This window comes from Strigops habroptila, chromosome 2 (genome assembly GCF_004027225.2).
Source record: "Strigops habroptila isolate Jane chromosome 2, bStrHab1.2.pri, whole genome shotgun sequence".
NCBI lineage: Eukaryota > Metazoa > Chordata > Aves > Psittaciformes > Psittacidae > Strigops > Strigops habroptila.
Window position 1 is genome coordinate 39575439 of NC_044278.2, and position 14698 is coordinate 39590136.

Consider the following 14698-nt stretch of genomic DNA (forward strand, 5'->3'; position numbering starts at 1 on the left):
CACATTCCTGGCTTTATTATAATGATGTCAACTACTTCAAGTACACAAAGACCAAAAAAAGTTACTTCTTTTTGTAGCTAAAACTGTGACAAATGGATTCATACTGTGTTCTACTTTATGCATCATCAAATAAATAGGCGCATTTCGGTGACAAAACACACATTACTGACCACAGTGTAACAGGGAGAAAGAACTCAGTTTGGCTTTTTAGATTCAAGACTTAGCTTACAGGGCCTACATTTTAAAAAACTGCACTTTTGATTTGTAAATGGAACTAACTCAGTATAGGAACTATTCAGACAGAAAACACACAGACTACTAGAAAGCCATTTTATCAAGATACTTTCCCGGCTGCGATTCTTAGGAACAAACATGCAGAAAATTGCTTTCTTCCAAAATAGGAAACTGGGTCTCTCAGATTGCTGTTCATAAAGAAAAAAGGGGAGCAGAAATAACTACGTTTCTGTTCTGCTTAAAGTGAACGTAGCATGGAATTTAAATCCCAACCTGAGGCTTTTTAAAGATGGATAGTAATAACTGCCATGAGCATTACATTTAAAAAAGTAAAAATAAAAAAAATCACACAAAAGCCAGGGGCATTTTCATCAAGAAGTTATACCAGAACCAGAGTTAACAATTAATTCCACTCGACTTTGCGTTACTGTCTGAGCTGCAAGTATGGAGGTCTAGTTTTCGAACTTTTCCATGCATATATTGCATTTTTTTAAATACAGAAAAAATGGCATTTTAGAGCACTGTCTGATACACTGATTCCCACAGAGCTGTCTAAGAACTGCCCTGATTACTTGGTGCCAGCTCTCCTTGTTTCCAGCTGCTAAGTCCCATTAGAAGCAGCTAAAAATACATCAAGTACTTTCCTAATACTACTTTTCTGTATAATCAATTGTTGTAGTTGTCACATGGATAAGAGGAGAGAGAAGAATTGGATCACCAGTAAAATGAACTCCTTTCAAAGACATGCTCAGCAAAGTTAAAATATACAGAGTCTTTGATTTCTGGGGTTATCAGGCAGCTAATATCCAAAGGATTTCCTCCTAAATTCTTGAGCAGAGCACTGTCTCTGCTATGATTAATTGTGAAGTTCCAAGACTGCTTAATTTGCCAGAAGCACAATCCTGCTCTCAAATCTGTGACTAACTAAGGACAGATGAAAAATACAAAGTCCTTGCTATTTCTGTTGCAATGCTCTGCTTTGAAAGTGCGATGAGTGCAGATAAATGAAGCAATTGCTAGATGATAGTCTTCCATTACAGTCCATTGCAGAGGATTGCAGAGGAAAAGCATCCCTTCCAAAGGAAAAAAAAAAAAAAAAAAGGACTGGTTGCTGCTGAACCCATGGAACTCACTGATACACTGATATGATTCTGCACTGGTTAGCCAATACAAGCTGGAGCTGCAGTACAGGGAGTTTACAGGGAGACAGTGAGAAACAGTAGAGGAAAGGCTTGACTCGGATGTTGATTTGAAAGATTTGGAACCAACAAATGCTAGAATAAATTAAGACAGTAACTGGATAACATGAAAAATGGCGAACAAGCAGGGCCAGTATGTGTAATCCAGGGCACAGAATGTCTCATGTGCATAAGGATCAACAGCCATACAAAGGGCTGTTTCTCACATTTTAAGAAAGTGAGAAACTAGAGCTATTGGAACTATTCATTGGGTCCAAAAGCATGCATTTGTATTTGGAAATTATGGGGCTTTGCTGAGGAATGTGCACTTCAGCATCTTGATATTAATTCCAATCAGAGGATAAGAATCAGTCTCTGTTAGATAACAGTATTGTTGCACTGAGATCCTGTTTACTTCTGGTTTTGCATCTTGCTTCTCCAGAAATGCTAGTCAGGCTTGGCTTTCTTCTGATACAGGGATTAGGATACAGGAATTCCTTAATTAACTTCACGCAATCTCTGACACAGAAGCCAAGGCCTCTGCATACAGAAGATGATGTGGAGAGTCAGTAATGGCAATACAAGATCACCCATTCACTTCCCTGTTCTCTACCAGAGAGAGATGGAAGGTGGTTACAGGATCTCTGCATCTGCTCTGATTAATTTCAGTGCAATGGAGTTCCTATGGCTCTGAAGAACAGCAGTTAAGTAACAAGAAAATATGATCCGCGTAAGACAGATGCTACCTAAACAAAGAAAAATATTTGAACACACACAAAAAAGAGAAATAGAAATCATGTTCTTTATCATTTGTGAGATGTTTTAGACCAGCTTACACTGGCACACAAACAGAATGTAATTTCAAATGAAGGCCCAGTCTGTGGATGAAAGATCCGTGTACACCCACTAAACCATCTGCAAGGCTCTGCCTCAACAGGAAGATTTCAGCCTCCACTGATGTAAATAAGAAGTCCACACTGGATCAGTTTGTACTACCACAACTGCCTGAACCCCGTCCTGCAAGCAGAGTGACACAGAAACATCACTTGCAATGGCACAAGATGATGAGAGCTTCTGGTAGGAGCACAGCACATTGGCATTTTCATGCTGATAGCTATCCCCTGCTACACGAATAAGTACTGTGATGCAATCTGTGTCATAGAATCATAGAATAGTCTGGGTAGGAAGAGCCCTTCAAAGGTCATCTACATCCAACCCCCCTGCAATGAGCAGGGGCATCTTCAACTAGACCAGGTTGCCCAGAACCACATCCAGCCTGGCCTTGAATGTCTCCAGGGATAGGGAGACATAGCAAACCACCTCTTTGGGCAACCTGTGCCAGGATTTTATCACACCCACTGTAAACATTTCTTCCCCACATCCAGCCTGAATCTCCCCACTTTTAGTTTAAAACCATCACCCCTCATCCTATCGCAACAGGCCTTGCCAAAAGTCTGTTCCCGTCTTTCCTATGGCCCCCTTTTAAGAACTGAACTGTCCGCACAACACACTGCAGATAATAGGCGGAAGTTTCCATAACCGCCTAACCATGCTCAGGAGGTGGCTTTGCCAAGGGGCAGCCTCCCACAGGGGTGCCAGCTCCCGCCCGCTGCCTCTCGCTCCCGGACCCCGCCAGCCCACTGAGCCTGCTTCCCCCCGCGCAGCACCACGACAGCCACCCCTCACCTCCCTGACACCGACTACGGGGAACCTTTATTGAACGAGCTGAGGAAGCGCTCCGGGTGTGGGGGCAGAGGAAGGCTCACCAGACACCGCCCGCTTCCCACACCGCCGCCTCCGTTCAAACCCCCGCACCCCCGCCGCCGCCGCCAAGTCTCGCGAGGACGGAGCCGGGCGCCGAGCGCGGGCCGCGCCGTGTCGGAGCCTGGTCGGCGCAGGCCGGGCCCCTCCCCCCGGCGCGCGCCCGGCGGCCTCAGCGCCCCGCACTGAGCGTGCGGCGCAGCCCGCCGATCCCGGAAGCGCTTCCCGGCCGCGCGGCGCGCTCCAGGACCCCCTTCCCCCTATTCCGCCCCCCCTATTCCCTCTTACAGACCCGGTGCCACCCGGAGATCCCCCTCCCCACTTCCCTTTCCCCTTCCCCCTGCCCCGCTCCAGGCGCCCTCACCGGAGGGGCCCCGTTCCCTTCTCCGTTCCCCCGCCCCCCCCCGCCGGCTTATCGCCCAGGAGGAGCGGGGGGGCCCGCGCGGGGCGCCTCCTCGCGTGCCGCCCCCCCTCCCCCCCGCCTTCCCCTACGTTCGCCGCTCCGGAGGCCCGGGGCAGAGCCGAGGGGCCGGGCGGGCGGGCATGCAGCCGCCGGCGGAGCCGAGCCCCCATCGCAGCACGGTGAGGGGGTAGGCCCCGGGACCGGGGGGTGGGAGAGCAGAGGGAGAGGGGGGTGCGTGGGGGGGGTGAATTTGGGGAGCGGGCAGGGCTGCCCCGCTGCCGGGGGTGCCCCATCAGGGAGGGAGAGAGGCTCAGGACGGAGTGTGTGTGTGTGTGGGTGACACCTCCGCGCTGTTCCCCCGCTCCGCCGGGCTGTGGGGCGAGCCGTACCCCCCTGGACAGAGGAGGGGAGGGTTGGGGGTGGGGGGGCACAGGCTGCCCCGGGGAGGGGGAGCTGCGGTGGGCCGGGGGTGCCTGCGGGGTCGGCGGGGGCAGGGGTGTGGTGATGGGAGGGTGCTGGTGTTGATCCTGGCGCTTGTTTTGCTGCCGCGCTCCCACGCAGCGAGCAGGGAAAACTTTGGTCTTTGTGTTTTGGAGCCCTTTGGAAAGGGTGTCCGCCCGGGGATCCTGTGCGGGTGTCTGCTTAGCAGGGGCTGTGCTGTCTGCTGGGCCGCAGATGCTCTTGCTGTGCAGCAAAGACATAAAAAGCAAGTAAACTCACAGGTAAAAGAGCTGCCACTGCCTCTTCGGCGTGTTGACTGCGGTATGATGATGCTGCTGATGTGGCTTGGCTTCTATCTTGGAGATAGAAGGCCCTCAAAGGTAGCAAGGCCTTAGTTATGCTCTGTCCAGAGTCTTGTCTTTAGGTCAGATTTGAGATCTGTTTGTGTTCGCCTTTGGGAAGAATAGCTTGGGTTTTCTTTTGGTTTGTTTTTTAATATAGGTGGGTATGTGAAAGGATGCTACTCTTACGGCTTGATGTTGTTCCAGTACTAGCGCTTGACTGGTTGGTGTGTTTTTTCCCTTGTTCAGACATGACTTGTAATGTGATATTGGCTGTTCTTTCCCTTGCTTTAGCAAGGAGAAAACAAGAAGAGGAAAGGCAATTGCTTAGGTGGCTTGAGAGTAACTGTACTTGAGAATTTGGTAGAGAATCCCTATCACCAAAAATATGGAATGGCCTGAGTATGTCACACTGGAAGGTAATGGAAAAACTTAAAAGCAAGCCACTATGTTCAGGTAAATATGCATAAAACTGTCTTTGAAGGTTTCAGTGATAGTTAATTTGAAGCTGCTATTAGTAGTCTATTAATATCTTTATAGCTGATGAATACAGTAAATATTAGCTAAATAAACTAGCCTAAAACATAGCTATTTGTAATGCTTTTATGATTGCTTTTATAAGTACATTTCAGGATTTTTTCAGCTCGATGTTGTACAGTAGGTTTCCTTTCCCCCTCTTCCGTTCTAAATAAATATTGAGAATGGATAGGCCAACCCATCCTGCTGATGTATTGATAGGCGCCTGTTATTTTTAGTGCTGGTGTTCATGTTACAAAATTGAGTAGTAATTATATATAGGCTCATGTTCTGTAGCAGATCCACAACAGAACAGACAAGTTCTGTTTTCAGAGGGCTTAGCATAAAAGAACTCTTAAAATTTACAGGTAAAGCCCGCATGGTCGAAGGTCAGTGTCTGTTCTGTTAGCTTTAATTTTGTTTTCCAGATCTGGGAGAAGAGCAATACTTTCTTCTGCCCTTTTTCCAGTATATTTTCAGTTAACATATTTCATGTAAAAAGAAGAAATGTTAAATTCATTTCCTCTTAGTAGTGAGAGACAAACAGGATTCTTAAAGTATTTCACAACATTTGTTAAAGCCTGCCCTTTGTCCTGTCTTGTGAATGGTGTCACTTCATAGCAGCAATCTGAAGAATGCTGTAACAGCCTGTATTAATGTATATATAGGCTGTTTCAGTTCATCCGTAAAATTACCAATGTGTCAAATTTTACACACAGTAGTAAAGGATAACAAAATCAGCACTTGAGCCTTCCTTTAATCATAAAACTTTTAGTTTAGGTACAGTGAGTTGGGTAAGTGTGATGGATGCTTAGTATGAAACTATACTTTTATAATGCATTATTGTCTGGCCTTTGCTATAAATGGTTGCAGACAAATGTAAAGAGGGTATTGTGAGATCTGTGTCCATTCTCTCTTCTTGTTTCCTGGATCTCATCAAGGCTCCTTTTTCCTTCCATTAGTTGTCATCTCAAGGAAGACAAGATAAGTTGAATAGGTGTTGTGAAAATGTGTCTTCTCTTCCACCCAACTCTGGTGGTGTTTCTGTGCTGGTGTCTGCTGAGTTGCAGAGGAGTAATGGTAAACAGTAATCCTAATGGTAAAGGATTTCTTTGAAGTCATCCAAGACAATACATTAATACGATTCTTAAGCTTGTCTCTTTCTGTACCCTCTCAGAAATTATGTAGCGCTTAAATGAAGTTAAGTTTTGGTTGCAGTGGACTGTAGATGCTTCTTCCTGACTTGTGTGATGATTCATTTTGTATGTATTTTTAAATGGCTTAAGTAGACTCAAAGTATGACCTGCAAAAGTACTCTTGGTTAGGGTCGGATTTACCTGTTTCTTTATGTACTGAATATGAAACTTAAGAAGATATTTTTTTGAGTTATTTTTCAAATGGCTGATTCTTCTAGTGGGATGATAGTTTAGATCTTTGCTTGTAGAGCTGCCGTGTTTTAATGAAATCACTAATACTACGAGTAGAAGCCTTTGATATTTTAGTGATGATCCAAATGTTGAGTAAATGACCAAATCCGGTAATTTTTGGATAATATCAACTCTATCATGTATGCTTAGTCATCCAACTCAACTATGGTATGACACATTCTGCTCTAGGAGTGTCTGTGTGATGTTGCTCTTTCCACTGCTGTAAGCTGAAGTAGGTGCAGCACCTGGTAAGTATGTACCTGTGTGCACATGTAAATGTATGTGCAGTGAGAGTTATTTTTGTTACATGGTACCTTTAAAAGGCAAGTGACAAATAGAGAGTGAAACTAACAGAGTTTATGCAAAGCCTCAAACTTTTTCATACTCACATTTTGGACTAAGTGTTTTAAGTTACAAGGTAGAAGAAATAACTATGACTTGTGGTTTTGCAATATTTTTTCCTGTCCTGTCTTTTCTCAAACAGAAAAATAAAGCTAAACTGGAAATTGTTGTGGCCTGGTGCCTAAAATGATATTAGGGCATTACTTTAAAATCCCTGCCAAACTTTTCTGATGGTATTTGTCTCTTTTTTGCTCTCGTTTTTGTTTTCCGAGTTGGGGCTAGCCTTCAGTTACCTATATAGTGTAAATTGTCTGTAGAATATTATTTCTGTATGGGCATAGTAGACTAAAATGTTGTGTGAAGGGTGGTATTAGCTGTCTTGTTCTTGTGAAAGACCGAGAATCATTTTGCTGAGATTGAATGTGTGGTGATGTCATGGTGCCAATTTGCATGTGTGAAACATTCTTTCTAAATGGAAAGATGAGAGTTTTGAAATACTCGTTTAGGCTTATGTATGCAAATTTTGAAGGTGTTGGTTGAAAAAATTTCTAGAATAGGTTCTTAACTGGTACTTAAAGTATCAGTCAAAGTTGTCCTTTGAAAGGCCTTCAAATTGTGAATATTCTAGTAACACTGTGTAAAGTTGTCTCTCCAGCTTCAGACAAAGATCAAAGTCCAATTTAGTAGTGTAGATGGTTTTGTGGTACTGAGTAGCCATCTGAGTATGTCTTATTCTGTGTGGATAGTTGGTCAGCGACTTCTGTGCCGTGTCGGTCTGTGCTTAAAAGGTGGCACTGTGGTATTAGGATCCACGAGACTCATGTGCACAACTACCGGAAAAAACATCACTGGAGCCTTTTTGTTGACCTGAGAAGCTGAAATGCATCTGGCAAAATTCACTGTGTAATAAGAAGTAAGACAAAGTTACAGTGTTGCTAATAATCCATACAGATCAAGACAGGCAGTGGTCTTTGGTGTTTTTCTTGTACTTTTTCTCTTTTTAAAGATTAATTATAGTAGATAGATCACACTCTGTGTGTGTCTCGGTTTAATGTCGAGTGAAACTAACATTTCAACATCCTTACACCCCACTGATTACTATGTTGAATGTTTCTCCCCCTTCAGGTACTGTTTCATAATGGACAGCACAGCACAGTAGTACAGAAGTTAAAAATGCCATCTCTGTTAAGGTTCTATACAGCTTTGTGTTCTTAGGAAGCATTAGTTCTTGAATTCCGGGTGGGCTTTATTTTATTCATGTCTGGAATTTAAAGTGTGGTATTTTAAAAGCATCTTCAATGCTTTTAAAATGCTTCAGGTTTCATCCTAACCTAGCTCTATAGTAAGGAAAATTACTTATGCTTTTGCTCTTTTCAGTGGGTAGTAATGAGGAGGGTGGCTTCATAAGCAAATAGTAAAGCTATAGAAAGATATAAAGGTTATTCTGCTACAATTAGTGTTTAGCAACCTGACTGTCACAGCTTAAGTATACATGTTTTCCTACCTGCATGTGGACTTGCTGTTGGAGAATTAAAAATGTTTTCTTCAAAACACTTTTCAGCAAGTTCAGCCAGTCGTGTTCCACATGCAGTATGCTTTAATGAAATACGTGCTTTCAGATGAAATTATGTATCCACTAAAGTGTGTTAATTTGGAAAGTGGATCAATTTCTGTGGAATCATGGTTGATTTAGGGATACTTTTAGAAAAAAAAAATCTAATACTATCAGTATTTGTCTTGGATGTTGTGGCAGAAAAAAACTGGATACTTTTCTAAAACGTATTCAGTGCGACTGTTGCTTATCAGATTTGGTAGTAAGATCCACCACAACTCTAGTATTTTAATGTTGTTGCAGCTTTAAGCTTTCAGTTTTTCTTTCCTTGGTTATGTTCTAAGGTCATTTGTCCTGAAGTCTCACCTGTTTGAACAATTCATACTGGGTTACAATGTCATAACTTCCTGAAGATAGCTGGAGATTGACTGACTTTGTTCTATGTATGCCATAGCATTTGTCACGTTGGTATAACTCCTTAACTATAATTCTTTTTGTTCTGTAGGGAGTTTGTATACTTTGGCTTAACTCAACCTGTAGACATTTATTCCTAGCACTTGAAAAAGATATGGATTTGTTTTCTCCTTTGTTTTTTGGCATTGGGCATGGGATCAGTAATAGTTCAGAGCAAGTAGAGGGTGTGGTTGTGGTTGTGTTGTTTTGTTTGTTAGGTGTTTTTTCTTTTTTGCCTGGATGTTGTGCAAGTTATAAAAGCAATGTAAAATTTGGCTTTCATGTTGATGTTCTTGAAGATCAGCTTGCAGAAGTAGTAAGCCAGTCATGAAGTTTTTTGTGGAGCATTGCTGTTGAAGTGTACCTGCCTTCCCTTTCCTGACATTCTTAAGATTGTCTTGATGCAATAGTAATTCTCACTGTAATTCTGCCAATGTCAGATCAGAAATGACATGTCCAGATACGGCGAAGCATTAACTTGGTACAGTTTCACTGTGTTGCTTCCTGTTTGCTCCAAAGATGTTGATAGGATATGTTTCTATTAGCAAGCACTTTTACATGAAATAATCATCTTTCTTCCTGCTGCTGACTTGGATGTGGCAAAACCTTTACTATTTTTGGGGTAGTTCTACTGAAATGCCACTGTATGTCCTTTCCTGGTACAAACCAAGTTTTAGCTGCTGTGTGATCTGGCACTGTACAGATGTGATTTTAGTTATCTTAAAATTGCCAAGCAACTGAACTCAGAACACTTAAATGAAATTATATGTAAAAAGAGACATTTTTGTCAGTGCTTTTGTAGATTAGCATGGGTTTTGCAACTCATTAGTAAGTCTCAAATGGACAGCATGGGGTAACAGTTATTTTAGTCTGGGTCTCTGCTCTGTTTCCTGCTGTTAGGACAGCATTGTGAAAATGTGGTTATAAAAGCTTGCTTGCTGTTCCTTCATGAGCATCAGTGTTTTATACAGGTATTTCAAAACAGATCTCACTGCTGGTCTGAAAATGCTTCATGTGTTGTGAGCTTATGAGCTTTTTGAGTAATTGTTAAGAATGATATATGCAGTTTTGTACTCTTGGTTGCTTCCATACCGAAGACATTAGCCTTTTATGTATACTGGTTTTAGTAGCAGGTAGTGACAGTGGGATAAGTTCACACCCTTCTGTGTTGGTTTGAGCTTATTTGTACTTTCTGCAACAAACATATTATCTTACTGTTGTTTTCTTGCAATATCCAGTTTAAAGGAAGATGGGACAGAAGGGGAAAGCACTTGGTACCGTATCTGTTGCAGCAGAATTAAGTTTATAAATGGCAGAATGTAGACCCTCTTAAGTTAAATCTGCCTCTTTGCTTTTGAAGCCCTTTCTTCAGATACAGTAAATGCTGCTTTTGCTTTAAAGAAAGTTCTAAGTCAAGCAAATGTTCTACCTGCCAATCCCTTTCCAGATTTGGGAGTTGAGGTAAATGAGGCTGAAGGTAGCCTTAGGCCTAAGTGAGACCTAGGTAAGATTAGCTATTTTGGTCTGTCTTTAGAAATGATCTTCTACTGTGTTAAAAAAAGAGGGGGCAGAGAAAAGGTGTGAAGAGAAAAAAAAAGTCAAAAAGTCACCAGAGTGTTGAAATAGAGTTCCTTCATAAAGCAGGAAGGGGTCTGTGAGAGGGAGATGAATTAGTGGCTTGTCTAGAGGACAACTTCAAGTTTTCCAGAGACAAGAAAGAAACTTGCTCTCAGCAACTCTATACCACAGCTCCTGATGCTTTTAGTACCGTTAACTGGATGACATCTTCCTTTAGTAACGTGGGCACTGAGGGATCTTAACTGATCTTTCTGTTGTTCCTCAGCAAGGCACTAGTACCAACAGCACTGACATTGCTGGTACTGTGACAAACAGTACTTCTATTTCTGGAAGAACATGAAAGCGGCTTTTCCCTAACTGAGACCACTTGCTGTAAAAGTTGTAACAAAAATGCATGACACGTCTCCTAAGAGCATATGTTACCCAAGATATGATCAGGGCATGTGTGTGGTTTTTTTGTTTCTTATCTGTACAGTTCTGTCTAGGCTTTTCATTTTCAGAAGTCCTGGTGCAGTTTATTCTCATGTATACCTGTTAGTGAGAGGTCAGAACACAGTGTTAGCGGACAGGTATCTTCAGCGTGATGGAGGATTCCCCTCCTAGAAACAACAGAAAAGATGAGGGAAGATCTCTTTCTTCTCTCATCTTTTAAGGAATCGTATCTTCTCAAAGAGAAAATTCTGTTTTCTATTCTGGTGCTTGGGAGAGGTAGAGAAAACTTTTTATTGCCAGTCTTGGACTCACTGAAGCAGTCCCTTTGTGATTGCTGTTCATGCAGTTGGTATCTCCAAGAAGTGGATGAAGGGGAAGTGGTGTTAGGGAACTGGCAGAGAAGGATCAAAACAAGTTTGTCTCTATTATTCTGTGAATTCGGTTTTAAAATAACCACAAAAACAACCAACAAACCCCCAGTTCTTTTCTGTCCTGTCCCCGTCTCCCCCTGATTCCTGTTAAAATCTACATCATGCATCATTGTTTAGCCCATCTTTCTGTCTAAAGATTTCTCTTAATGTCTCTTGGTTTTTTGGAAAGGTCAAAAAAGTAAAGGTTTTGTAAGTCCGTAGAATGCTAGAAGAATGGGTGGGGTGGGGGTGAGGGGTGCGACTGTGTAAGTATTTTTCTTTGATTTATAGTCTTTGATTCAGGAGGGGAAAAAAGTAGTTATGACATTAACATTTTATTATCTCTTGTTCTTATGTTTTTATTATGTGATACGACATAGATTCCAGAAAATACAGATGTGTCTATACTTATGTACAGTGTAAAAGTTGTGCTCTCATGACAGTGGCAAATTTCTGGTTTGGTGCTGCAGTGGCAAATTTCTGCTTTGGGTCTGCTCTGAATAAATTTGCTTAAGCATAATCATTGCTCTCCTGTATCCACTTGTCCATTCACAGAATATTTGAGTTTAAGCCTTGTTAGCAGTAGTTTATAGTAGAGTCTACTGATATTTTGAATTAGTCCCTACATGCTGCTTTCTGAACTGACCATGTTTATATACTTTTTTTGCCACTGTTGGTTGTATTGCCAACAGCAAAATGGTAAAGATGACTGCCACATGCTTATATAAGCTGCACTCATTTTTAAATGAAACTATTTATGGTACAGGCTATTTAGTCTGTTCAGAAAATGAAAACTCTAAATGCATTCCCCTGGAGCATGTAGATTTGCTTAGACCTTTCTTATGTCTGCTTTCCTCAAGTATTTTTTTTCTTACTGTAGTGGGCTTTTTGTGTGGGGTTTTCTGAGGGGTTTTTTTGTTTTGTTTTCCCAGCAAGTGTATGGTATACTTAAAATTGTAGGGCAAGATATTTCTGTGTATAGTAGAATTTGAGAATTATGTAAACATGTTACATAATTGTAAATAATCTTAATTTTCATTAAACTGCAGTAAATGTCAAGCAACCAGAAAAACATGATGCTTTGGATTATTTGTGCATGAGTAGCGATGATCCCATGTAATGTAGCAAGAGCATCTTAGGTCCTTGGTTACCTGATAGTATGTACAGCATGACAGAATGCTACTAGAAGATTGTATTGTGGACAGATACTCTGCAAAAACATTGCTGGGTATTTTTTTTCCAGTATTCAGGAAGTATTGTGGTTATTTCAGGAATGCATTTTTAAAAAGCAGTGAAATATTTGTATTGCAGTTTCATTAAACAGTATTTAACAGTTAATTACATTCTTTAATTTTACATTACATCCTTTAACAGTTAATTACATTCCTAGCTATGAAAAAAAGAATGCTTAAACAGTAAATGAGTTTAGGAGGGTATAAACCCCAAGATTGATTTATAATAGCTTGTTACTATGCATATATTTGAGTACATGTGATTTGTGTTAGGTTTATGAATTAAGTTGGATAGTCAGGGATGAGTAACTTCTGAATATATTAATGTAATTGTTAAACTTTCTGCTAAACTTTTCAAGAGGAATATGTGAAGATTGCAAACTTTCTAGTGTTTAATTCTTTCATGACACTAGATTAAACTAATATCACTTCTGTACATCTCATATTAAAATATTAACATTTTTCAAGCACCCTTGTAGGTATTTTTACATAGTTTGCCCTGCTGTTTGGGTTATTTTCTCTGTTCTGTGATTCTCGTTTGCTAATCCCTGAAATTCACAACTAATCCAGACTGATTGTTTTTTGTTTTCCTGTGGTCAAGGCTAAGAACTCTTCCTGATTCTTCCAAATACAAACAAAATGAAGACTCAAAAAGGCAGGTTTTCAGGGAACCTGGGGACAATTAACCCTTCTCCAAGGTTTAGGTTCCTGGCTTGCTTGAATGTAGATGGTTTGGATTTCCCAGGAATATTCATTGTTCTATCGTTTAACCTTGAAAATAAGAGTTCTAGAAATTTTATGTTTTTCTTCACTGTCTAAAACACTAAATAAACTATGACCAACCAGATACATTGATTGCAACCAGAACTATTGATTGCATAGTTCGTTGCAACTGTGAGGTGCCTGTGCGTCCCAGAAGGAAATCTGTAAATGGAATCAAAGATTTATGACTTGGACTGCTTTTGTAATGGGATAGTCTAATTTCTAATGGTCTTTTCTGCCTTACCTAAAGGGAGAGTCTGCTTCTGAGATCTTCCTGATGAGATCTCACCATGCCATTTTGTGACCTAACACATTCGTCTCTCACCCCTTGCTTCCCACTTCTGATTCAGTGTTTTGTATCTGATTATGGCACAAAGTTTCATGGGATTTTGAGGTGAATCAGGGAGCTGATCTAGATTAAGCTAGTATTTAGGGCTTGTAAATCAAAGTTCAGCTCTAATAATGTTCAGTTCACCATTTGGTCCCTAAACATTTCTGCTAGTGCATGGGGAGGAGCAAGCATTCAAAGGAAAGGAGAAGCAAATTCTTTTTTCAGAATTATTGTAATTTTGCTGGTTTAAAGTGGTTATGAAACAGTTGGGTGAAACTTCCGATGTGATAATTTTCTCTCGTGAAAACACCCAGAGTTTCTGTTATAGCTAAGCATTTTGTGTCAAGGAATTCTTCCCTGGACAAAGAGATTTTTATTTCTTTTTCCTTCAAAACTGATTTCCTGAAGTTAAAAGGGGTTTGTGCCTAATGCTCTCTTGTTTCAATTTTTAACATTTTTTGGAGTTCAGTGACAATACCAAACCCCATCTCTCTTTTCTGGGGTCACTGCTGTTTGTTCAGTGTTTTCAGTTGTGACACTGTATGCTGGAGGGAAAAACGGATGCATTTTTATGTTAAGGGTTTCTTTTCTTTATAAACATGTGTTTCTGTTTCTCTGCATAGAAGCGAAATAGACTGCAGCCTTATGCTCCCTGTTAAAAAAGTTTGTAAGAAGCTTGATATTTGAGTGTAGTTACGTTTGTAGTTTTTGGTTTTTTTGGGGGGGAGGATATTTTTTTTTTTTTTTTTTTTTTTTTTTCCCTTCTGTTAATTTTTTTGAACTTCTAATGTTTAAGAATTTCCTTCTCCCTTTTTTCTGGAAATAGCATTCAATAGCACCTTAACCAGAAGTACTAATATTACAGAATTTACTAGTAAGTTAAGTCTTTCTGCTTGTTCCCAGACTAGCCTAGGTTATGTCTATTCTATTATATAGTCTTCTATTACAACTATAATATAATATGTCTATATATTATATAGAGAGACAAATTTGTTTAACACTAGTAATTTAAAAACTGACTTAAAATGTAAAATACATTTGAAAGTCCAATTTTATTTAGGTTAAGGCAGTTGTAGGAACAATTCTGTAAATTGGGAACATGTAATTTTGAATTCCGGTAATGAGATTTCCGTTAATTCTTTGGCTCTTACTTGAAAGTAATAATTTGAATTTTAGAAATTGCTTTTTGTAGTAAGTTATTAAAAATTCTCACCCTGCATACAATTTAAGCATGCTTTTTATGATTCTTTCATGATGGTGTTCAGTTACTGACAAGTTTGATAAACATAGTGAATACTTTGACAT

The 14698-nt window shown here is 40.5% G+C and overlaps 1 protein-coding gene across 6 annotated transcripts in view; it reads left to right on the top strand.

Moving 5' to 3' along the window:
- The first annotated feature begins 3252 nt into the window (after positions 1 to 3252).
- TAB3 (TGF-beta activated kinase 1 (MAP3K7) binding protein 3) overlaps positions 3253 to 14698 on the top strand; it is a 48035-nt gene continuing 36589 nt past the window's right edge. For 3 of the 6 annotated variants that reach the window (XM_030471187.1, XM_030471194.1, XM_030471205.1), the window contains exon 1: positions 3314 to 3755. The gene's annotated coding sequence lies outside the window, so the exon portion shown is untranslated. Of the gene's footprint in view, positions 3756 to 4533; positions 4815 to 5836; positions 5974 to 14698 lie in introns of those variants that run through there. The other 3 variants (XM_030471172.2, XM_030471162.1, XR_003989303.1) reach the window with 3 other exon arrangements.